General features: G+C 50.9%; 1 long non-coding RNA gene across 1 annotated transcript; it reads left to right on the plus strand.

Moving 5' to 3' along the window:
- Positions 1–11,150: 11,150 nt before the first annotated feature.
- LOC108582142 lies at positions 11,151–21,780 on the plus strand. The gene is made up of 2 exons (XR_001895337.3): positions 11,151–12,547; positions 21,625–21,780. It is a non-coding gene; the product is annotated as an uncharacterized LOC108582142 (long non-coding RNA).
- The last annotated feature ends 1,807 nt before the right edge of the window (positions 21,781–23,587 follow it).

Below are 23,587 nucleotides of genomic sequence, written 5' to 3' on the forward strand. Positions count from 1 at the left end.
GAAATCTTGTCTCTACTAAAAATACAAAAAATTAGCCGGGCGTTGGGGCAGACACCTGTAATCCCAGCTACTTGGGAGGCTGAGGCAGGAGAATCGCTTGAACCTGGGAGGCAGAGGTTGCAGTGAGCCAAGATCGCGCCATTGCACTCCAGCCTGGGCAGCAAGAGTGAAACTCCATCTCAAAAACAACGACAAAAAACAAACAAACACAAAACAAATATGGCAGTATGATACTGGTGACCCAGGTTCTCTCACACCTGAGGGTTGCCCTGTCTACAAGGGCCAAATTGACTCATGCCTCATTTATACCCCAGCCTGTGGAAGGGGGAGAAGAAGGGAAAAGCTCATTGGTCTGAGGTAGGATGTAGCCACTGCACATGACTCCTTCACTCACAGATCTATCATGCTGCCCAGCACCATCGAGGACAGCTCACAGTCCATTCGCCCAGAGTATGGCATGGCCAGACCTAGCCACAAGAAGTCTGGGAAATGAAGCTTTCGCCAGGCACCCGCCGCCCAGCTCAATTTGCTCTCTGTGGAGCAGTTCTCAAAGTGTGGTTTCAGGAGGCCTGAGAGGTTGCAGTTAATTTCATGAAGACACTGAGGCATGAATTGTCTTTTTTCTTTTCATTCTCTCATGACTGTGCAGTGGAGTTTCCCAGAGGCCATAGGACCCATGATGACACTGTCACTCTGAGAGCTAACAGAATGCGTGCTTGCAGAGTCATGCATTTTACAAATTTCTATGTTTTCATTTCTAACTCAGTAAATATCAGTAGGTAAAACCCATAACAACAAAATCTCTCTGGGTCTTCAATAACTTTTAAGAGGCAAATGGGTCCCAACACCAGAAATTTTACAAACTGCTGAAATAGAAGAATAAAAACAGATATTGGGCATTAGGCTGGCAGAAATAGATGCTACAGGCCAGGCAAGGTGGGTCATGCCTGTAATCCCAGCACTTCAGGAGGCTGACGTGGGTGGATCACCTGGGATCAGGAGTTTGAGAACAGCCTGGTCAACATGTTGAAACCCCATCTCTACTAAAAATACAAAAATTAGCTGGGTGTGGTGGGTGTCTGTAATCCCAGCTACTCAGGAGTCTGAGACAGGAGAATCGCTTGAACCCAGGACGTGGAGGTTGCAGTGAGCCGAGATCGCACCACTGCACTCCAGCCTGACGGCAGAGTAAGACTCCATCTCAAGGCAGGCGGATCACCTGAGGTTAGGAGTTTGAGACCAACCTGACCAACATGGAGAAACCCCATCTCTACTAAAAATACAAAATTAGCTGGATGTGATGGCGCATGCCTGTAATCCCAGCTACTTGGGAGGCTGAGGCAGGAGAATTGCTCGAACCAGGGAGGTGGAGGTTGCGGTGAGCCAAGATCACACCACTGCACTCCAGCCTGGGCAACAAGAGTGAAACTCCATCTCAAAAAAAAAAAAAAAAAAAAGAAAAGAAAAGAAAGTAGATGCTACGACTGGAAATCTACATGAATTTGTCAGGCCGCCCTCTGCTGCATACTCAAAGCCTCATGAAACCACCTAGGAGACCAGAGTCTGGCTCATAGAAATTTGGGAACAGATACATTTCTTACCAGTCCTGATCCTAACCACTGCAGCAATGACTCAGTGCCTGCCCCGGTGCTCAGTAATCCGCCCGCATTTCGTTGTTGAAGCCTTCTCACACCAGTCCCTGTGAGCGTGCTGCACCTGGGTGTGCCCTTCCCCTATAGCAACAGGCAGAGAAAGGTTCCAGTCCTCATCTTGCCACTCCCAAATTGTGGGACGCTTTGCAGATTACTCTGAACCTCAGTTTTCTCATCTTTAAAATGGGGCTTGTCAAGGGGTCACAGGAAGCTGTTTGCACAGTTCTAATTCGGAAGTTCCATAAAAAGTCCACCCCAGCCATGCACATGGTAGGTGTGTTGGCAGAGAAGTCCCTGCCGGGGAAGATTCAAGCTTCTGAAATGCTCCGAAATCTCACTCTGCATCTCACCAGCCTTCCATGACTCCCCACGGCTTGGGACACCTCCTCACTTTGGCATTCAAGGTCTTCCTCATCCTGGCCTCAACCTACCTTGCAAAAGCACTTTCTAGACAGCTTTGAAATCTGGCTTCTGATCGTCTAATTTCCCCAAGTAGGGGGTCTTCCCCTGAAGAGCAGGCCCATTCTGTCAGCTACACAATCACTTCATCTGGGGAGGGGAGGCCGGAAGCTGGCCCATTAACCACGCTCTCCCCAATGAGCATTTGTAAACACATGCCTTCTTTATAACATCAGCAAATAGAACATGTTTTCCTACTTAACAGGAAATGCAGCAGAATAGCTGGGTTCCCCAACAGGGGCCCCAGCCGTTTCATGCACGTGGCATATGAAGCTAGGACAAGGCCAGTGACCAAGAGGGGTGGCCAAGGCCCTCTGGTTTGCAGGAGAAGTTCCCAGCAGTTTGCACGTGTCCGCCCCCCCCCCACCCCCAACCCTGGCCAGGAAGGGGCCCCACCTCCTCCCACGGCCCTGTCTTTGTCCCCAGCAGGGCTGCCTGCTTACACTGGAAGGCTGCAGTTCTTTCCCTGGAACTGGAATCAGCCCGGGCTATAGGCAAAGAAATTCATTTCTAACTATGCAAGCCCTTTCACTGCGACAAGACCTTGAATGTCAACCTTGGAAGCCCACGGGCTATTGTCAGGAGCTCCAGCCCAGCCTCAGATTGACACAATTGCACCAAAACCCCGAACGGTCTGGGGGGGGGAAAAAATTCCCTGCTCCTCCTCCCTCGGGGGAGGGGGCCCTCGCAAGGTAGGCGGTGGCTGCAGGCAGCTGAGGCTGCGCCATTCACGGCTGCAGGACCAAGGCCCCACGCGGAGCGGAGACCGGGCAGCCACAGCCGCTGATTGGGCGTCGCGGCCGGGGGCTCAGCCAATCGGCTGTCTGGGAAGCGGGGCCATTCATGAAAGCGCAGCGGAGAGGAAGCGCGGGGGCGGGGAGGCCGGGTTATCACCGCACCTCGCCGGCCCCATCACGGCGGCCGCGCCTTCTGCCCGGCCATGCTGCGGCTCGAGCGGCGCGGGCTGCTCGCAGGGAGGACCCCCGCCAGAGGCTGCGGAAGAGGCCAGGCTTTCTGGAAGCGCCTCCCAGGCAGGGCCTGGCAGCCAAACGCCGCCTGCTTCGGTCAACTGTGGCCATGAAGTCATTTTTTTCCCCTGCTGATTGAAATCATCTGTTTTCAGTTCCCTGACAAATTCATTGAGTTCCCTCTGAGGCTGGGGCCCCTCGGCTGCCGAGTCTCAGTGTGTAGCTGCAGCCCAGACCCACACAATTTCATCTTCTTGGATTTACATGGTCTCCGGTTTCCAGAGCCCCAGTGAAAGACGCATTTGTGTAGGAGATGTGGGGTTGGGTTTAGCAGCCCTGGCCCTGGGGAGAATGCCTCTAAGATGGCTATCTGCTGGGCTCTGGGCCCCAAACGCTGGCCCTCGGATCTGTAAGTTTCCTGGGGCCCCAGATGACGACATGGCCAGGAACAGCCCAGAATCCTCCACATCAGCTCTCTGAAAAGGGAAACGGCCCCGTGGAATGCTGGCCTCTCCTTCCAGGATGAGCACTCATTTCCTCTTGGGATCTAGCAAGTGGCTTAAAAATACACTCATGCAAAGGGCCCACGTAGAGCTGTACTTGTGGGGAGGGAGGGGTCTGCTTTTCCCTGACCTCAGGGAGGTGTGGGGTGGCAGGCTGCTGACGAGGGCCCCGACCCCACCGCCTTGCCTGTGTCCTCCTCTGTAAAATGGGCACAGGAGCGCCTAGCCCTTGATCATGCATGCGCCCAGGAAAGTCACAAATGCAGGGGCCCAGCACAGTGCCTGGTATGTGACCAGAGCTTAGTCACCAACATCGGTTGTTGTTGGTGACATGAGCAGTGACATAGAGGTCAAAAGCGATGCTCAATTCCATTTCCGGGCGCGACACAGCCCCAGCAGGGGGCGCTGGGCTCTGGAGTCCTGGGGACCCCTGCTTCTCACGCCACTGTCACCCCCAGCGACATACCTGAGCCACTGGGAGCATGAGCACCAGGGAACTTTTTCTCAATGGGAAGATTTCTTCACAGCAAGTGTTTCGCAAACCTCTCTGGGGCTGTCAATAATGAGTCCTTGCTTCTTGACTTCCAAGTGTGTTACATAAGCCTAAGAGGTTGGTCAAAACACAGACACGTACACACACACACACACACAAATGTGGCTGGAGAGAGTGGATGGGCAGGCTGTGCAGCTGTTCAAACTTTCTCAGCCACCTTCCCAGGCCACGAGGACTCCCTGCTCATGGGCCTGTCGGAACTGTGCTAGGGAATGTGAGGTATGAGATCCGGGAGAGGAGAGCCTGGGAAGCCAGGGCTGCAGGGGAGGCGGAGGGCGGGGCCCCACATGGCTTTTCCCACAGGCAGGACCTTGGGTTCCACCCCAGCAGCCTCTGTGTTTGGTGGGGGGCAGAGAAGGGTGCCCCTGCCCGTGGACCCCTCACGTTGGCTCTGCAGCACCCATGCTGGAAGAGGGTGCGCACAGAGGGACGGGGACACCAAGACCTGGGGTTGGACAAAATTGTTGTCCCCCACAGCTGATCCCTCCACAGGCCATGTAAGCCAGGGAGGTGGGGGCTGCCCAGCACAAATAGAAGAAGCAGACAGAGGAGCTGGGCGGCCTGGGGCAGCCGGATCCTACTACTCCTCATTTCTGCTCTGGGCTGAACCGGCTTTCCTTTTCTTCTGTTGTTTTAAACGGATGGTGCTGGGGTAGAAAGGCCCATGAATCTCCTCTGTGTTCTGGTTTCCACAATGCAGACAAAACTTAAAAATTCTCAGGGGCTGCTCGTTTTAGCGTGGGTGGCAGAGGCCTGGAGAAGCCTGAGGACACTTCAGACTCACCACCTCCCTGGACCTTCCCTTCCCGACATACAAAATGGTGACTATAATGGAGGCTCTGCACTCAGCCCCTGGAAACAGGCCAGAAGCGCTTTACTACAGTGCTAACATAGCACGTTTTGCTCACAGAAGTTGTGGGCATGATTAGAAAGTGTATCGGTCAGAATGCACTATGCCATGCTATGGCAACAAACAGGCCCCCACATCTCAATGGCTGCCAGCAGGGTCAGCAAATGGTTTCTGTAAAGGGTGACATGTACTTTTGTTGTTGTTGTTGTTGCTGTTGTTGTTGGAGACACAGTCTCACTCTGTTGCCCAGGCTGGAATGCAATGGCAAGATCTCGGCTCACTGCAACCTCCACCTCCCAGATTCAAGCAATTCTCCTGCCTCAGTCTCCCAAGTAGCTGAGATTACAGGTGCACACCACCATATCCAGCTAATTTTTGTATTTTTAGTAGAGACAAGGTTTTGCCATGTTGGTGAGGCTGGTCTCCAACTCCTGACCTCGAGTGATTCACCCTCTTCAGCCTCCCAAAGTGCTGAGTTTACAGTTGTGAGCCACTGTGTCTGGCTACTTTTAATACATATTTTAGGCTTTGCAGGCCATTCAGTCCCAGTCTCTGTCGCAACTCCTCAACCTGCCATTGTAACACAAAAGTGTGGCAGACAGCCCATCAATGAGTGGGCTGCATTCCTATAAAATGATATTGAGAAATTGCCCACAGGCTGGCATTTGTGGACCGCCAGCTTCAGATAACCAAGGTTTGTCTTCCTCTTGTGCCACACATGTAAGGAGGGAGGGCCTGCTCCAGACATGCTCAGGGACCCAGGCTGATGGAGGATCGAGTCCCACCCAGGCCTCCGTCATCATGGAGGCCAGATGCACGTGCTGGTTCTTAAAACTTCGGCTCACAAGCGACCGAGATCCCTTCCGCTCACATTTCACTGGTCAATCAAGTCATGCCACCATACCTGATTTCAACGGGGATGAGAAGAAAAATTCTATTTGCTCAGAAATCAGAGACCTGGAAATATTTGTCAACGGTCTTTAGTCTTCAATCATCCGAGCTAGAAGACCTGGTTTCTGGGCCCCTCCTTTGCCAACAACTAACTTCGTGTCCCCCCAGCAGGCCTCCTCCCTTCTCTGGCCTGTAGATCCCCACCTGCAAAAAGGTGTAGAGCTTGATCTCCAGGTTGTTCTGGGCCTGAGAATAGCACCACTATCATGGCCTCTGCTCTTCCTAGCGGGGAACAATGAATTTATTCCCACTGCTCTTCCGTGGAGCGAGGACAGGATGGCATTCAGGCCAGAGCAGGACTCAGCCTTTGGGGAGTCTTCCAAATACCCTAAGTTTTGAACCTTCACGTTCTTTTTTTGTTTGTTTGTTTGAGATGGAATCTTGCTCTGTCACCCAGGCTAGAGTGCAGTGGCATGATCTCAGCTCACCGCACCTCCGCCTCCCAGATTCAAGTGATTCTCCTGCCTCAGCCTCCCGAGTAGCTGGGATTACAGATGTGCCCCACCATGCTCGGATAATTTTTGTATTTTTAGTACAGATGGGATTTCACCATGTTAGCCGGGCTGGTCTCGAACGCCTGACCTTAGGTGATCCACCCACCTCAGCCTCCCAAAGTGCTAGGATTACAGGTGTGAGCCACCGCGCCTAGCCTGAAGCTCCACATTCAACTGTTACTCTGGGAATGCTGTGTGGGCACAGCTGCTGCTCTACCAGCCAGGCATGACTTTCCAAAGCTGGACCCAGGCTTGGTTCTGGTTGGGGCTGGGTGGAACTCCCAGGAGGGGAGGAGAGAAGGGAAGTTGGTTAATGACGAGGGATAAAGGGGGCGGGAGAAAATGGGCTGATGGTGCAGCTCATCCAGCTACTTGTCCAGGCCCCCTCAGACCATCAGGAGGGGGACAGCGAGGGAGTTCCAGTGGGCTTGGAGTCCCGTCCTCCTTGCTGTTCTTGGAACTGCTTGGATATTTCACGGCCTCAGGGCTTTTGCAGGGGCTGTGGCTTCCCTGAGGTGTCCACGTGCCCCTCTCCCTCACCTCCTTCAAATCCCAATCAACTGTCAAGGCCTTCCCCGACCACTCTCTCTAAAACAGCAATCCCTCCCCTCAACTCTGGGGGCTCCCTGTGTCCCCACTGCCTGGGATTGTCCCCGCAGCTGTGATCTCCTTCTAAATGACTTTGGTGTTTTATTCATTCTGACGACGATGTCTCCACTCTCCAGAAGCTGAGCTGCCTCAGGACAGGAGCTTCGCCTGTTTCGTTCTCTGCATCGCCCCCTGCACCTGGATGAGAGCCTGGTGCATAGTAGGTCCCCTGTGCACGGTTGCCGATTGAATGAATTTATGTCGCTGAGACCAGGGAGTCACAAGCTACCTCTGAGTCAGCTGTTAAGGAGGAAATAAAAACAAACCCCAGGCCCAGCCGTGCCAGCTGTGCCAGCCGTGCCAGCCATGCCAGCCGTGCCTGAGAAGCACCGTGGCTGCACGGAGCCTGCTCAGGTATGCAAAGGCTCACACGACACCACAAAGCCTCCTTGCAGCTCACGTGGCCATCTGGGACACAGCAACACTCAGGCAGCAGAAGGCACCCCAGCTGATGGCCGAATGCAGTGGCTCGTGCCTCTAATCCCAGCACTTTCAGAGGCAGGAGGATCACTTGAGACCAGGAGTTTAAGACCAGCCTGGGCAACATAATGAGACCCCCCGCCATCTCTATTATTTTTAAAAATAGAAGGCACCCCAGCTTAGGTCTAGAGGGACTCCCCCCTCCTTAGCCTGCCACGGAGCATCATCTGCAGTTTCGCAAAACCTTCCCTTGTTCTCTGTGCCCTGCGGAAACGGCCAAACAGCTCCTCAGTGCCCCAAGAGATAGAGTCATGAAGAAAGCAGCTCCTAGTTCAAAATGGAAGAACATGATAAAGCAAGGCCCCTCCACGGGTGAAGAGAGTTCTCTTTTACAGAGGAAATTTGGGTGGGGAGGCAGGACTTCTGCTGGATCCAGAGAGGATCCTCCATTAGCAAAAGGACAATCATTGTGAGTGAAAAGTGAAAATTCTAAACTTAGAACCAGAAGGTGGGGAAGTGAAGAAAGTTCTTCCTTATCTTCCCCCAACCCTGGTGGTTTTCACCCCCATCTCAGCCCATGTCTTTTGCCCCTGACTTCCCAGGTGTGGGAGTGGACTGAGGGTGTGACACGTGTGGGAGCCTAGAAAGTAGGGAGAATATGGGTCTGCGTCTTTTTTGGAAGAACTACAGCCAAAAATGCAGCGTTATACAGCAGCCAGCATGAACTCAGGTGCGGGAGCCAATGCTGGCCACACCTTTCCAGAAGGTTCTGTTGGGCCCCTAGGGGACTAGGCAGCACTGGGGCTGCAGTGGAGCCCGGGAGGACAGGGGCTGGGCAAGCTCTGTTACCCATTTGTTGGGCTCTGAGAGGCTTGGGCCATACCTCTGAGCCCCGTGTGTCACTATAGACATTGAGAGGTGGACTGTCCCTAGCCCAAACTCGGCTTTGTGGCTCTTGGAAAGGACAGGGTCTGTCATGTGATGGTCCTGGCCCAGCACAAAGCTCCCGATACAACGGACCATGCTGTGTATCCATCGATGGCAGTGAAGGCAGTGCCCTGAAGTCTGGGCAAATGCACAGCCGATCCCAGGTTATTACCATATGGATTGTGTGGTCTCCGCTCCAGGCTGGCCCGGTTCAGGGTTGGTTGAGTTTCTGCATCCCCCCCACCCCGGCCCAACTACCCCCAACCCTGCATGCTAATAGAGGCAGAATTAGGCAGAATTCTGCATGCCTCCAAGTCAGGCGTTTCCGATGACTCTTCCTGTGGGAGTCAGAGGGCAGGATGAGATGGGGTCAGCTGAGCCCTACCTCTGAAGCCTTGCCTCTAAAAATAGCCCTTTCTTCCTGTGTCCAGGGCTCTGCCACGGGCCCTGCAGGAAAACGTCTGTTTCCAAGGCGGACGGAGCATCTGGAAGCTCCGACCAGCCACGCGCTTATGCTCAGGCCACGGCCAAGTGTCACCGGGGCCCTGGGGGCACCATCTGGCCTTCACTTCCTCGAGGCTCCTGTCCCCTTCACTGAATGAATCCTGCATGCTTGGAGCCTGAGTCACAGCAGATCCAGTGGGTGTGTTGGGGTGCAGCAGGTGTGCCGAGGCGAACCTACCAGAACTTTCTCTTCCTGCTGCCCTGGGAGCCTGTGTCTGCCCAAGCCAGCCACAGGGCCGGGTCCACTGCCCGGGGATGGCTGTCCCCTGAGCTGCTGCTGTGTCTCCACCACGGAGGCTCATCCAGCTGCCCGGGCATGAGTCATGGGCCAGCCCTGGGCGCTGCTGCGGATTCAGAAGCTCGAGCCGTTTCCTGCAGATAAGCGACAAGCGCCAGGGAAACCTGGCGGGGGTGGCCGCCCTGTGAGATAGCACTTCCTTCAAAGCCCCCCAAGCGCTAATTAGCCATTCCAAGCATAGTTTCAACAGCATTTAGGGATTTCCTCATCAAAATAAACTTCCTCCCATGTTATCTTCATTTTTGGCATCTGATGGGATCCTTTTTTGTCTTATTTATTTATTTTCTTTCTCTCCAAGATTCAGGGCAGACACACTTAGTCCTGCTGCGGGCGGATGGGCAGGTGAGGACACTGGGACACTGGCAGCAGGCCCACCCACCTCTCATCCATGGAAAGTGGCAAGTCCCCACCGCATCTCTGCTCTCAGAGCAGCTTCGGAAGGGCTTGGTTCTGCGGCAAGGACCAGGACGGGTGGTCCACAGTGGCCTGCCCCACCTCTTCTTAGCTCCCCAGACCCAGACGCCAGCTTGCCCTGCAGGCGATTTCAAGCCTCGGGGCTTCCAGGGTCAGCCTTCGCTGGAATGGTTGGGATGCCATCAAGGCAAATTAGTCCTGGGGGCTCCCCTAGCCCTGCGGGCCTCCTGGCACGCTGGGAGTCAGGTGGTGGACTTCCCCTTGGGCTCCAACAGGATTACTGCAGAGGTCAGAGCTTGAGATGAAAACTTGAGCTGGAAAAGCTGCTCATTTGCAACTTCCTCCTGGAAAGAAGCCCCTCGCGAGTGCCTGTGGGTTGAGCCTCCTCAGCCCGGCAGGGCAAAGGCCTGTTTTGTGTACCAAGTCTCCAGGCATCCTGGCTGTTGCTTCCTGCGGCTCTGCACACGCCTTGGAGGGCAAATTTTAGCCACAATAGGTGATTTCCTGAAAGATCTGCTGATGCCTGGAGTTGACAGGCTGCTCCGAGATGGAACTAGATAAGACGACTTTTGTTTGGGGCTGGACAATTTGTCAGGAAATGAGGTAGTGGTTGGTATGGAACTAGTGTCACTGTGGATTATTTTGGGGGAAAGTGTCCCTGGGAGGCCCCCATCAGCCTTCCAAACACAGCCAGGTGGGGCCATGCACGCAACCTTGCTTCTGGGGGAATAGGATGCCGGCTCCAGGAGATCCTCCTGATGCCAGCAACAGAATAGGTGGGGCCTACTCCCCAAAGGACAGCTGCCAGGCCAGGCCCAGCTCATGACAGGGTATGGAGCCTTCACATAACACCAAGGGCATTTCTGCTATGGAGCACAGTGCTCGTGTTCTCAACCCAAGGCTAGCTGCATACAGCCCAAGGTTGCAGTGCTCACAGCTCAGCAAAGAGCTGGGTTGTCAGGAACCAAATGAAAAAATGAGGGTAGAAAAGGGCAGATGGAAGGACGGAAGGATCAATGGATGGATGGATGGATGGATGGATGGATGGATGCATGCATGCATGCATGCATGGATGGATGAATGGATGGATGGAAGGAAGAAATGGATGGATGATTGGATAGATAGATGGATGGATGGAAGAAGAAATGGATGGCTGGATGGATGGTAGGAAAGATAGATGGATGGTGATGGATGGATAGATAGACGGAAGGGTGGAAGGAGCAATGGATAGATGGATGAATGGATGGAAGGAAGAAGAAATGGGTGGATGGGTGGACGGAGGGATGGATGGATGAAGAGACAGATGGATGGTGATGGATGGATAGATAGATAGAAGGAGGGAAGAAGAGAAAGATGAATGAATGGATGATTGGAAGGAGGGATTAATGGAATTATGATGGATGGATGAAAGGAAGAAAAGAGGGAAGATGGAAGGGAGAAAGGGAGGGAGGATGAATGGAAGGAAAGAAGGAAGGAGAGATCAAATTGGTTTATTGGTTTTGTAGGATATTTCTTATCTTTTTTTTTTCGAAGAAAGAAAGAAACACATTAAATAAAAGTCAAGTCTATAACCTTCTTGACTGTGGCAGCTCAGCCAGCAGTATGGAGAACCTATTTCCCAGGCATACCGGAAGGGGGGCAGCTTTGCAGATAACGACCCTCTGGTGGCTCTGGGAAGAAGTCCACACACCTGTTCTCTGCCTCCACCACCCAGATGGCCTCCCCCAACCATGGTCCAGCCTCCCAGGCCCCATCTCTGGCCACCACAGGTCTGCCCAACAGAGGGCCGACCAGCTACGTCTGCAAGCCCCATCCCAGGCAGCCTGTCCCCTTGCAACGACCCCAGCCATGACAATAGTTACAGACACCGTATGTGTGGTGTGCTCCCCATGTACCAGACCCTGAACCCTCACACATGGGGTCTCATTTCCTCCTCTGAGTATCATTGTCCAGATGAGGCCAGCGAGGGCCAGTAAAGCCTTCGTGTGACCAGTAGATGCAGAGCCAGGACTGGAACAGGTCAGTCTGGGTCCAGGGTCTCTGGACTCAGGAGGATGATGCAGAGGTGGGAAAGAAAAGAAGAAGGAAGAAGCAGAGAACTAAGCCAGGAAGTGGAGCCTGCGGCGCTGGGGAGCAGTGAGGGAGAGTGTGGGAGGGAAAGTTGCTCTACGGTGAGCAGCTTTGAGGGAAAGGGAACCATTTAAAAGGGGGTTTTGAAGATATTTTCTGCATCATGGTCAATATCACTCCTTCCTCATTACCTAGTAAAATCTACATGAGAAACTGAGGCAGACATTACTAATTGCCTACCCAAGGTTCCTCTCTCTACCAACAGAACACAGCCACTGTTCAGGGTGGCATTGTGACCATCTAGAACATTCTATTTCCCAGCCTCCCTTGCAGTAAGGGGTGGCGCTGAGGCTCAGCTTTCGCCAGCAGAATGTAGAAATAGTGAGGCTTACAGGGAAAGGGTAGGCAGCCCTCATCTAGCACTGCTCCTTATTCCTTCCATGTTTTCCTTCCTGCAAGGAAAGCTGAAGCAATGCCTAGAGCACAGCAGCCATTTTGCAACCATGAGGACTAAAGTCATATGCCAAGGATGGTGGAGTGGAGAGGTAGAAGGAACCTGGGCCAGTGGTGGCATGGTGGAGCTGCCACACCAGCCCTGAACTGCTAGCTGTGGGTAGACAACAGCTACTGTGTTGTCACCACTGGGGTGTGGCTTCCTGCTCCCTATATCCAGATGTGGCCCCATGTGACATAGCCATCAGTAAAAACTCAAAGGCACACATTAAAATTCCTCTCAACAAACCAGGATAAGGCCATTCCAAAGTCACAGAGGCCTTGCGGGGGCAGGGGAGGGGGGTCCTTCTCACCAGCAGCTGCCCTGACTGAAGGCTCCACAGGTAAGTCCAGAGGCAGGGATGCCTGCTGGCAATCCGTGGACCAAATCCCTTTGCATGTGTGTGGTTTCAACCTTCCTCTCTGCCCCCAGACTTCACTTGCTACTGGACTCGGCAAGAATGCTTCTTCGGTTGGCCTTGGGCCAGGTTTGTACCCACCCTCTGGTCCATGTGCCCACGGGGTCCTCTGTCCCTGTCAGCCTGGGACCCAGGAGCCAGTTCCACGGTCAGCTCTCGACTGGGTCCACAGGAGGGTGACCTCAGCAATGCCAGAAGGGTTGGCTGCCCCGGGAGACCCTGCAGGGGACTGCATATTAGTCAGGGTTCTCCAGAGAAACAGAACCAAGAGGGTGTGTGTGTGTGAGTGCGTGTGCGCTTGTGCACATGTGTGTGTGCACATGTGCGCACACGCGTGTGTGCGTGTGCATGTGTGCATATGTGTGTGTGTGTGTAGAGAGAGAGATTCAAGATAGCCAGGGAAGGCCCAGGGAAGAGTTGACGCTGCGGCTTGAGGCTGAAGGCCATCTCGCAGAATTCTTTCCTAGCTGAGGGACCTCCGTCTATTTCTCTTAAGACCCTCTGCTGATCAGATGAGGCCCACTTAAGCTGTGGAGGGTCATCTACTTCACTCAAAATCTACTGATTTACATGTTAATCTCATCTGAAAAATACCTTCACAGCAGCCTGTAGAACCATGTTTGACCAAACACTGGGTACCGAGGACTAAGCAAGTTGACACATACAAGTAACCAACACAAGGCCCCCCACCCCCAGGCTATGTCTGCACCCAAGAGCCCACCTGTGTTACCAACAGTCACAGAATTAGAGTCTGTTTCATATGACCCAGGAGGGCCTCTACTGCAGCCACCCGCTTGAGGCACAAATGTCCCCTCCCTGGAATCTCCTAACCAGATGTGGGGACCTTCTCAGCTCCTCTTCCTGACTTTCCCAACAACCCTTCAGAAGCTACACCTTCAGATATACAAACACACATACACACACAATGCACAAGCACACACATGCACACACATGAATGCACACAGGCACACGTGCACATACACGTTCACATATGTGCACACACCTCTCTCAGACAACTCAGTCCTACCAGGGACAAAGGTCTCTGCAACCAGGATGAAGTAAGGGCTAATCTGTAGCAGTGAGAGCCACCTCTGCCCCAGGGACATTACTTATATGCAAACCGTGCTGCCATCCTGCACATTGGAGAGGTGGCTGGTGGCCCTGAGGTTCCTCCCCTAGCAGTGCGTGGGGACAAGACCAACCCATCCATGTATTTTCTGGGGCGAGGAAGCCAGCCGACACAGAGCTTGTGAGCTGACGGGTCTCACCACCTTATTATTTATTCTTTATGATTGACAAAGCCAGACATGCATGCAGGACTCCCGTGACCATTCCTGGGGAAGAATGGAAACTTCTGAGGTCTGGGACATATCTAGTCCCACATTCTCGATGATCAGCCCATAGATTCCATGCAGGGAGAGAATCCCTCTGGGGCACCCCCGCCTCTCCTTTGAGACAACAGAGTTTAGAGAAAAGCAGGGATGCAGGCGTTTAATCCATCCATGCAGAGGCTGGAGTGGGCCAAAACCAATACTGGTCCTTTACTGCTGACCTCGGGCCCGTGTTACATGAACGGGGTGTTTGCACCCAGGACCATGCCAGACCCTTGGGAATGCTGCTCGTCCTTTTTCATTGCTCTGGCAGACTCGCAGTGAAGCCAGGTCAGTCCCGAGACCTGCGTTCCAGTTCCAGCCCCCTTACCAGCCTTGGAAGCCAGGATGTATTTGTGGGGGAAAAAAAGCACTCTGTGACTCAGTTTCCTATTCTGTAATATGGAAACAATAGTACCACCCATCACCCATACTATAACACAGAACCATCCTAGGCCAGAATAAGTGATGTCTCTACATCCCCAATGCTTGGAGTTCCCCAAACTTGTCTGATCATAAGAATTTCCCAAGATGCTTGTGATAGACAGAGGTTCTCTTGCCCTGACACTTCTGCATGGAAATCTGCATTTTTACAAAGCGCCCTCCCCACAGTGATTTTTCTTTTTTTTTTTTTTTTTTTTGAGACAGAGTCTTGCTCTGTCACCCAGGCTGGAGGGCAGTGGCGTGATCTTGGCTCACTGCAATCTCCACCTCCCGGGTTCAAGCAGTTCTCACCTCAGCCTCCCAAGTAGCTGGGATTACAGGCATGCACCACCACTCCCAGCTAATTTTTGTATTTTTAGTAGAGACAGGGTTTCACCATGTTGGCCAGGCTGGTCTTGAATTCCTGACCTCAAGTGATCCACTCACCTCAGCCTCCCAAAGTGCTGGGATTACAGGCTTGAGCCAGTGTCTGGCCTCCCCGCAGTGATTTATATGAGAAGGGAATTCTGGGAAATGCTGTTCTTACTTGACAATCCGGCGGAAGGATACACAGCCTGACTTCCCAGCAAGCTTGGACCCAGTGCACAAGGAATCGAGGTGTGAGGAGTTTGAGGGGCAAGTAGTTTCATGTGGGTTTAAGTTGTCACCAGGGCTCCTGCAACACAGGAAGCAGGCATCCTGGGTCCCATTCCCAGTAGACCCAGCAGAATGTGGCTCGGTCCTCAGATCATCCTTTCTTTTTTTTTTTTTTTTTTTTTTGAGACAGAGTCTCGCTCTGTCGCCCAGGCTGGAGTGCGGTGGCCGGATCTCAGCTCACTGCAAGCTCCGCCTCCCGGGTTCACGCCATTCTCCTGCCTCAGCCTCCCGAGTAGCTGGGACCACAGGCGCCCGCCACTTCGCCCGGCTAGTTTTTTGTATTTTTTAGTAGAGACGGGGTTTCACCGTGTTAGCCAGGATGGTCTCGATCTCCTGACCTCGTGATCCGCCCGTCTCGGCCTCCCAAAGTGCTGGGATTACAGGCTTGAGCCACCGCCCCCGGCAGATCATCCTTTCTAATGTGGATAGAGAAGGAAGCGTCAGCTCTGGGCCATGCCAAGGCTGTGGCTTGGGAGTCAAGCAGGCCTTTGATTACAGTCTGATTCTGTGACTTGGGGTGGGATGGTCTTGGGCACATCCTGACCCTCTTACTAATCAAGGTGAGGCCCCTGGGCTAGCAGCACCCACATCACCAGGAGCTTGCTAGACACGCAGGCCCCCCAGGCCCCACCCCAGACCTACTGAGTCAGAATCCACATTTCAGCAAGATCTGACGGGGATCCTTCTGCACTCGGAAGCTTGAGAGTAGTGTGCTCTCCTCTTTGAGTCTGATCTCTTCCGCTGCAAAATGAGGAAAGACTGTACATCAACAACTATCCCTACAGCTCCAAGTAACACCAAGCCTGTTTCAAACTAGCTTGAACAATCAGGAAACGTGCTGACTTCTGTAAGTGGCACGCTGGGGCCAGACAGGCAGCAGGATCAGTGTGGTTCAGAGTACTACATCTGCAGCAGAAGCATCCTGCCTCTGCCCTGCTCCACTGTGGCCACAGCTCACCACACCTCACACCTGTGCAGGGCAATGTCCAGAGGGAAGATCCTCTAGGATCCTGTCTCTTGCATCCCACTGGCCTGCACCAATCCATGGCCAGTCATTGAACTGACTTAGGCCTGCATTCCTACACCAGGGACTGGCTAAGGGACAGGATCACACTCAGGTCCAGCCATGCAACTGAGAACGTACCTGCGTGCCACATCATCTCATATCAGTGGCAAGACCCCAAATCAGAGCAGTAGAGGAGAGGAGGGAAGCAGATGCTGGGCAGATGCCTGATGCTGGTCGCTACAGGATGGCCCTATCTCATGGGGTGATTTCCTACTTAACTCAATCCCTGGAACTTAGGAATCCCTGGAACTTAACTTAAGTCCTGGAACACAGGAAATACTCATCAAAGAACTGCGATTCCCAATCTCAATCGTTAAACAGCTCCGGCAAATTGGATTTTCCAAACACGAACACAGCCGTATTTCTGTTCCCACCATGCTCTTCCACTCCTCATTAAGAGGTAGAGTCTATTTTCCCCTCCCTTGACACTGGGTGGGATTTTGTGACAGCTTGACAAATTCAATGTGCAGATGAAATACTGCCTGACTTCCAAGGCTAGGTCGCAAACAGTGATGCAGCTTCCTCCTGGTTCTCTCTGTCAGAAGCTTCACCTGTGGCACCCAGCTGCCATCTCATAAGGAAGCCCAGGCCACATGGGGAGGCTGTGTGCAGGTGTTCCAGCCAATGGCTCCAGCTGAATCTCAGCCAAGAGCCCACATCAACTGCCAGATACATAAGTGAGTGCACTCACTCAGCTGAAATCAGCTGATGTCAGCCTCCAACCAAGATCCCAGATATCATGGTCTAAGACTGAGCTGCCCACACTGTGCCCTGTCAGAACTCCTAACCCACAGAATCAATGAACATTAGAAAAAAAATGATTACTTTATGCCACTGTGGTAAGCAGATTAATGTGACCTCCCACAGCAAAAGGGACTTTGCGGATGTGATTAAACTAAGAATCTTGAGATGGGAAGATCATCCTGGATTAATCAAGTGTGCGTAACGTAATCGAAAGGGCCTTCATAAGAGGAAGGCAGAGGGAATACAGTTAGTAGTAATAGATATGAGGACAGAAGCAGGAAGTCAGAGTGATGTGAGGAAGGGGCCCCAGCTTAGGAATATAGGTGGCCTCTAAAAGCTGAAAGAGAGATTTTTCCCTGAAGTCTTCAGAAGAAATGTATAGCCCTACCAACTCCTTGATTTTCAACTTCTGATGTCCAGAAGTGTAAGATAATAAATGTGTGTTGTTTGAAGCCACCATGTTGGTGGCAATTTGTTACAAACTAATGTAGACGATTTTTGATAATGGATTCAATTTTTAAAAATAGATACAGAGCTCTTCGGATTTTCTGTTTCTTCTTGTGTCTGTTTTGGTAAATTAAATTTTTTGAGGAATTTTTTATAGTATCAAGGTCACACATTTTTTGACCTAATGTCATTCATAATACTGTTATATTGCCTTTTCCTTTTTAATACCTGTAGGATCTATAATAATGGCCCCTCTTCATTCTTGCCATTTGTGATTTGTGTTCTCTCTCTTTTTTCTCCTCGCTTTTTTTCTCTTGATCAATTTTGTTGATCTTTACAACGAACCAGCTTTTAGCTTTGTCAGTTTTCTCCATTGTCTCTCTGCTTTGTAGTTCATTGATGTCTTCTCTTATCTTTATTATTTCCTTCCCTTTGCTTACCTTGGGCTTATTTATCTCTTCCTTTTTTAGCTTTGTATGGTGGGATCTGAGGTTATTGATTTTAGATCTTTCTTATTTTCAAATATAAGTATTTAAAAATAAGTTTCTCTTTAAGCAATACTTTAGCTACATCCTACATACTTTGGTATGTTCTTGATATCATTCAGGATTTCAATACCTTTAAATTTACTGAGATTTGCTATATAAACCAGCATCTGACCTATCTTGATGGGTGAACCATGTGTACTTCAAAAGAATCTTTATTTCATAATATCCAAAAGCAGTTTCTATAAATATCAAGTCATATGTTGAGATGGTTATTACTGTTTTTCAAATCCTTTATATATTTACTGACTTTTTAATCTAGTTGTTCTATCAATTGATGAGAGAGAGAGAGTTGAATACTCCACTGTGATTGTAAAGTTATTTGTTTCTCCCTTTAGTACTTTTCATCTTTGCTCGTGCATTTGTGAAGTTCTACTAAAATTGCTATGACTTCCTGATGAATTGTCTTTTTCCTTATTAAAATATGTGCTTTTTTTATCTCAAAGATTACAGTTTGTCTCAAAGTTTATTTTATCTAATATTAATACAGCCACTTTGACTTTATTATGCTTATTACTTGCATGGTATAACTTTAAAAAAAAATTTTTTTTGAGACAGAGTCTTGCTCTGTCCCCCAGGCTGGAGTGCAGTGGCGTGATCTTGGCTCACTGCAACCTCTGCCTCCTGGGTTCAAGTGATTATCCTGCCTCAGCCTCCCAAGTAGCTGGGATTACAGATGTGTGTCTCTATACCCGGCTAATTTTTGTATTTTTAGTAGAGACAGGGTTTCTTCATGTTGTCAAGGCTGGTCTCAAACTTCTGACCTCAAGTGGTCCACCTACCTTGGCCTCCCAAAGTGCTAGGATTACAGGCGTGAGTCACTGTGCCCAGTCACATGGTATAACTTTCCATCCAGTTACTTTCAACCTGTATTTTTACATTTAAAGTGCATCTCTTTTGGCATCTGATTCAGTCTTTTATTCAGATAACCACTTCCTTTCAATTAGAATATTCATGTTGTTAGTATTTAATGTAATTATTGATATGGTTGGGTTTAGGTCTACCATATTATAACGTTTTATCAATTTGTCCCCTGTAGTCATTATTCTTCCATTTCCCCTTTCCTGTCTTCTTTTGACTATTTGAATTTTTCTTTTTTAAAAATTATTTCATATTGCAGTTAAAATGTTTTCTTTTGGGTTATTTTTATATTGCTTATTTTTCTGCTGAGACATAAGTTTTTCATTCATTTTCAATATATTTTTCTTCACCTCATTGAGCAAAATTACAGTAGTTCTTGTAAACTCCTTGTCTGTTAATTCCAACGTATGGGTCATTAGAGGTTGGCATTTATTGGTAATGGGTCACATTTTATTGGTTCTTTGTATGTCAAGTAATTTTGAGTTATACCCTAGGCGTTGTAAATACATGCTGTGTTGCCACTGGGCTTTAGCCGTTTTCAGTGTTTGACCATTTTGTTTTAGCAGCAGTTAAGCTGGTTAGACTCACATTGTAAGCTCTGCCTTACCATCTGTGTAAGCTGTTGAATTTTTAGTTCAATTATTTAAACCTTTGCAGCAGTGCCATTGAGACTGTCCTATGAATGCATAGTTCTGGGTCAGCCTGAGATGTGTGTGGTGGGCATATGCAGAATTAGGAGACCCCTCATCTGTCTCCCTTCTGAGCTCTCCCCTTCACTCTCCAGTGACAGCTGTGACTGCCTGGGCTAATTTCCCTGGTTCCTCCAGCCAGAAAGATGGTGGGGTTTCTTTTAGTATCATTATCACTTGTCCCTTGCCACATTGTTCTGAGACTACATCCCACTCCAGAGGCAAAGTCATAAACAATGAAGAACTCACTTCCAGACCATCACCACACCAAGTTCTGACTCCCTTCAACAACTTTCCTGCTCTTGTTTACTTTTCAGAATCCTTGGGTAGTTTTAATTTTTGTCCAAAGTTCACACTTGTTATCAGTGGAAGAATTGGTCTATAGAGGAATCCATCCATTGTACCAGAAGCCAACACCCTAGGCAAAGGGTTGACAGTGCTGGCTGACATCTTGCTGCTTGTGATGAAAGTGAGGGACAGAGACAAGCCAAAGAAGGAATGTCAAGAAGTCAAGAAGCCAAGACTTGCTGAGTTTGAAAATCAAACTGTTTCTTATTCCTAACTTCTTCAAAATCCCCAGATTAAGAAAAGGCTTCACAGCAAAGATCAAATTCACACTGAAATTATAAGAGCCTTTGTTAAGCTCTCAGAAAGACCTAAATTGGTGCCACAGTGTACTGTTTAGCCAACAAAAGTCCCTCTAAGGACCTTAAGTGCATGCCTCACAGGTCCTCTCCATGAAATAAAAAGCTCTTCATAAATCTTAAGAGCAATTTCCCACAGCATTCTCACAGGAAGCCCAAAGTAGAGAAGAGTTTATCTTGAAGAGGTGTGTGGCTCAAGCTCTTGTCTAGCAGAATGGATTATAAATTGATGCCTTAAAAACCACAAAGTTGTTTTTTTAAAGAAGTGTATCAGCTTGGACTAAGACACAGCACAAAATGCAAAGAGATCTTTGGATCCCCCAAACTTCTACGTCAGGAAGCAGGCTGAGAAACGACTCAATTGCAAACACAGGCTACGTTTTAGGGAAAAGGGAGGCTAATTCAGAGGGTGGAGCAAGGGCCTGGAGGACACAGCCAAAAGCCACAGCGACTCACTCTCAGGTAGTAGGACTGAGCCCCAAACAGGGAACTGGTAACTCTTGCCCAGCTGGATTTCAGAATTGCTATGGACCAATTACTTCTGTACGCTCATCATATTTATACATTCTGAATTGGAGTGTCTATGGTGGCTCTCCTCCACCTGGCTCACCACTGTATTTGGGTGAGATGGGCAAGAAACCACAACTGAAGACCATCATTCACCTGGAGCTGATGGAGAGGATGCTTTCCTGGACTTTGAGCCTGATGCTGTGACGGGATGAGAGATTGGGGAAGTGCAATGTAGATAAAAGGAAAAGTATATTTTGCATGCAGTAAGAATGTAAATGATGGAGTCCAGAGGGGTGCCTGTATTGTATTTTCCAAAAATGACCAGAACAATATATCCAGGCCCATGTGCTCTTCCAGAACCCTGCCACTCCCCATCAAAAGGCGGGGTCTATTTCCTCTCTCCATAAACCTGGGCAGGATTTTGTGACTGTCTTGAATAGACTGTGGCAGAAGTGGAGCTATGACTTTCAAGTCATCAAAAATGATGCAGCTTCCATCTCAATCTGTCTCCCTCTCCCACTCTCACTCCCCACGCCCACCTCTTAATTCTCACCCTTCAAATTTAGCCACCATGTTGTGAGGAAGCCCAAGTCCCATGAAGGGGCCACATGTAGGTGTTCTAGCCAACAGCCCCAGCTGAGGTCTCAGCCAAGAGCCAGTGTCAACTGCTAGGCATGAGAGGGAGCCTCCCCTGGTGTGCTCCCAATTCCTGAGCCACAGAATCTGTGAGCATAACAAAGGGTGGTTTATGCTACTAAGTTTGGGGTCTTTTGTTATGCAACCAGAGTAACTGGAACAATGGATTTGCAACAGATTGCCAGAGTCCCAGAGGTGCACACACCCCCCAGGTCACACTTCCCACATTGGAAAAGGGAACGGGTCCTCAGGATAAGGAGCCTGGATAGCCACAGGAGAAGGCTGATTCCTGCCCAGAGTGGGAGATGGAAGCCTCGCCCTGAGCCGGCCCAGCCCTCCCCAGGCCATCCAAAGGGAGTGACTGTTTTCAGGGGAACAAACCTCACCCACTGTTCTTCTCTCCCCTGTAGCAACTGGAGTCTGGAAGTACAGGGAAGGAGAAAAGCCCAGTGCATTTCTGAAAAGGGGAAGGAGCATGGCCCTGCAGCTTTCTCTAGATTCTGGTTCTTTAGCACAGATGGAAAAACATCTCATCAAATCAAAATGCAAGCCTTGGTTCCATTCTATGGTGTCTTCTTCCATTCTCTTCACCCCTGTTTTGTTATTTCAGCGTTGTCTGAACCCTTGTTGTTCCCAATGTGGTTCTCCAACCAGCAACAGCGGCATTGCCTGTGGAGATGGTTTGAGAGGCAGGATCTGAGGCTAGCTCCAAGTCTGCAGAGTATGAATCTGCAGGATTCCCGGGCACAGAGCTTGAGAAAGGCAGCTCTATGCAACCCCACTGGCGAGTCCAGCTGGCTGGGAGAGCAGAGGGACGCTCAGCCCAGGGGGAGGCCAGAGCATGGATAACCCACACAGCTAATAGGAACAGCACCAGCTCCACACCCACGGGAGGCTGGGGACCATCTGCAGACACTGATGCTGAGGGGCAGCATCTGGCCCAGGGATGGCAGAGAAGGGTCTGTCTCATGTGCAAACCTGGTTGCTGGGTGTTGGCCAGGGTTGCTGGGCTGAGGATGATTTGGGAGGGAGAGTCTAGACGCTGGAGGAAAGAACTCTGTCATCAATTAGCTGTGTCTGCCGGCGCATGAGAGGGGAGTGGCGCCTCGTGGGTGTTATTTGCTCTCCTTGCCTAGAATGTGCAGAATTACTTTTGTGCCATTTAAACTTTCTTTCCTCCCCTCCTTCCTGCTGGATGATTTTCCAAGAGACGTTGCCATTCGTGAGCCCACCACTGCACGTGCCAGTCACCCATCAGCCTTCCCTGGGTTCATGTGGACAGGACGAATGTGGGACCTGTGGTGTCCGGCCTGAACCTGGCCCCAGACATCCATGGCCACACCAGTTGCTCAAGAGCCAAAGAATCTTCCAAGCCAGCAATGTGGGGCCCCAGCCCGTGCAATTCGTTGCTGTGCTCACTCCTGACAGCATGATCTCCGCAGCCTCTGCTGCGTGGTCCGGCAGCAAGGTGCCCAGGTCTCAATATGTCTGGTTCTGGTTATTTTCTGCAAAGCAAAACAGCTGTGTGTCTTGGATCTGGGGACACTGCACAATTCCTTTTATCACCAAATGCCTGCTTCCCCATGGGACATCCCAGTCCCTCAGAAGGGGCTGCTGAATGGCTTGCAAAACCCCTTAGCTCAGACCTTCTCCCCTGTCCGCAAGCTGGGCAAGGAAAGCTGCTCCCATTTACAGATGAGCAAATTGAGGTTCCGAGAGGTGAGGGGAGCTGCAAATCACACGAGCACTCAGAGCTAAAGCTGGGATGGACGAGTGAGGGCAGCCATAGCCCCGTGTCCTGCACATGGGCTAAGCGCCCCATGGGGCACCTCTCTGAGTTCACCCCCACCGAATGCCAGCCGGTGGGGCTGGGCGCAGGCACCATGGCTGGTGGGAAACCTCCCCAGTTCCTTCTAAGGAGCATGCTGGACCCACACCCTCCCACAGAAGCTTTTCTGGAAAGAAGCCTGATGACCTCAGCACATTTTTTCCAAACACACCCTTCCTCCCTCTCCCAAAATCTCAGTGTCTTTGGACCATTTCCCTGAGGATTGGCTAAGGCAGGGCTGAGGGCCCTCGCAGGGGACTCCCTCCTTGAGCGGCCCTGCAGCCCCCATCCCACCCCCAGCCACTGTCCTGGCCTGCTCAGCTGGGATCTTCAACAGAAAAACCACAAATAATTGAGCTGTTTAGGAGAACATCAGTCTGGGTTTCCATGGCAACAACCTCTGGAGCCAGCTGCCCTGACAGCTAACAGCCCAGGGCCAGGCCAGCCTGCCTCCAGTCAGGCAGAGGACATGGGTCCACGCTGGCTTCTGGGGTTCCAGGCTAGGAGCCTGGTCCTCCATGATAGAGGCCAGGCTGGGTACCAGG

Source organism: Papio anubis, chromosome 12 (genome assembly GCF_008728515.1).
Source record: "Papio anubis isolate 15944 chromosome 12, Panubis1.0, whole genome shotgun sequence".
Classification (NCBI taxonomy): domain Eukaryota; kingdom Metazoa; phylum Chordata; class Mammalia; order Primates; family Cercopithecidae; genus Papio; species Papio anubis.